The sequence below is a fragment of the Chinchilla lanigera genome, unplaced genomic scaffold, assembly GCF_000276665.1.
Source record: "Chinchilla lanigera isolate Chin_1 unplaced genomic scaffold, ChiLan1.0 scaffold00019, whole genome shotgun sequence".
NCBI classification, from domain to species: Eukaryota; Metazoa; Chordata; class Mammalia; order Rodentia; family Chinchillidae; genus Chinchilla; species Chinchilla lanigera.
This window is the reverse complement of record NW_004955420.1, coordinates 8,540,017-8,541,835: the sequence shown is the minus strand read 5'-3', so window position 1 is coordinate 8,541,835 and position 1,819 is coordinate 8,540,017. Positions and strand designations below refer to the sequence as shown.

At 47.6% G+C, this 1,819-nt stretch overlaps 1 protein-coding gene across 1 annotated transcript in view; it reads right to left on the bottom strand.

The window, feature by feature from the left end:
* Mfn1 (mitofusin 1) overlaps positions 1-289 on the bottom strand; it is a gene marked incomplete in the record, with an annotated part of 54,948 nt that extends 54,659 nt beyond the window's left edge. Inside the window, 1 exon segment of the mRNA XM_013513383.1 lies at positions 172-289.
* Positions 290-1,819: the final 1,530 nt, after the last annotated feature.

Below are 1,819 nucleotides of genomic sequence, written 5' to 3'. Positions count from 1 at the left end.
GCCTCCGGTTCGCCCGCTCCTTCCGCGGAGGACCGCGGCGGCGGCGGGGCGGCGGCAGCGCCTCGTCACAGAGCGCCCGGCGCACAGCTCTCCGCCCCGTGTCCCTGGCCGCTCGAAGGTGACCCCGAACGTCGCAAACCGGCCGGCGGTCGAGGCGGCGCGCGTACTCACACTTTCCCAGCTCGGACTTGTCACCCGGCAACCCAAACTCAGCCACAGCCCCCAGCTGGCCTCATCCTCCCGAGAGAGGCAGGGCTGAAAGAGGCAGGAGGCGTGGCAAAAGGCGGCGACTTCCGGTCTCTGGCCCTCTCCTATCCAGTTTGGCTCCTCGACCGGAAACACGTGATATGGAGCGCCATTTTTCTTAAGGGCAGAAGGCAAGACGTTACGGGCAAAGAGTTTTTTTTTCCTTTCTAAATCTCTGTGCTTCCTGAGTATGGATCGATGTTCGTGACTGTCTTAGTGAGGAGGAACTAAAAGGATGTGGGGGTAAAATGAGGATAGGAGTGCCTGCTGTGGTGGCGCAGGCCTGTAATTCCAGCCAGCGCTTGGAAACTGAAGCCGGAAGATCTGGCGAGTTCAGGCCAGCCTGGGCTCCACAGTGAGTTCAAAGCTACCCTGAATTACATAGCGAGACCCTGTATCAAAAAATAAATATGTTTGGGGCCGTAAAGCCATAAAGATTTATGTTTGGCAGGCTAACGATAGAAGGAAAATCTTTTGACTCTGTTGTTGTGTGATTGGCTTCCTGGCCCGTGAAGTGCAGGAGTGAAACAGGGAGAGGTGTAGCCTCTTAATTACAGATCAGACAGGAATTTGACATGTCCTTCCTTAGTGCTCCTGAAACGTTGTTAGGAATCCTGTTAAACTGAAGATTCAGATTCATTAGGTCAGGGGCACAACCTGAGAGTGCATTTCCTACATCCCTAGAGAGCTGCTGTTGGGCTGTACATAGCTAAATAGAATGTCCGGAGTATTTCTTTCCAGAGCTTGCAAGAGATGTTTTTGCAAATAAGGCCACTTCATCTTTGTAAGCCACAGATGCTTTATAAAATTAGAATCCTGATAATACCTACATTATGGGTTGTGAAAATTAAAGGGATGGATAGCATGTAAAAAGCTTAAAATAAAGCTGGTCATAGAAGAAGAACTGAATAAATCAAATACTGCTCATCTGCTGGAACACATGAATATCAATAAGTAAATAATAATACATTAATTTCTGGGAAGGAAAAAAGTCCCAAGGCAATGAGATAGACTTTCTGAAGAAAAATGAAAGAGGCAGAGCCACTCAGATTTGTCTGTTTGTAACTACAATTAGTGACATGGAAATTAAGATTCCAGGGATCTTGCCAGGTATAGTGGTACATCCCTGTAATCCCAGCACTTGGGAGGCTGAAGCAGGAGAATCATAGCAAGTTCAAGGCCAGCCTGGGCTTCTTAGTTTAATACAAGCCTGGACTACATAGCAGGCTGTACTCTCTCAAAATTTAAAAAAAAAAAAATTCCAGAGATCTTACAAAATACATTTGCCAGATATCTTTCAGCTGTGTGGGACCTCCGCGGAACATGATCAGGCAGGCTACTGGCTCAGGGGCACATGGGCCTTGCCTGAACATGGGTGAACACTACATAGATTAAACAAAGAAAAACAAAGGAATCTCTTTTAGGATAGAGATTATTTTGTTTTCACAATGGCTGAAACTCACTTCTAAATCCCTTAAAAACCCCTAGATAAACCCAGGTGATACCTCGTGTCTGTAATCCCAGCACTCAGGAGGGTGAGGCAGGAGGATTGCCATCAGTTTAGGTCAGCCTG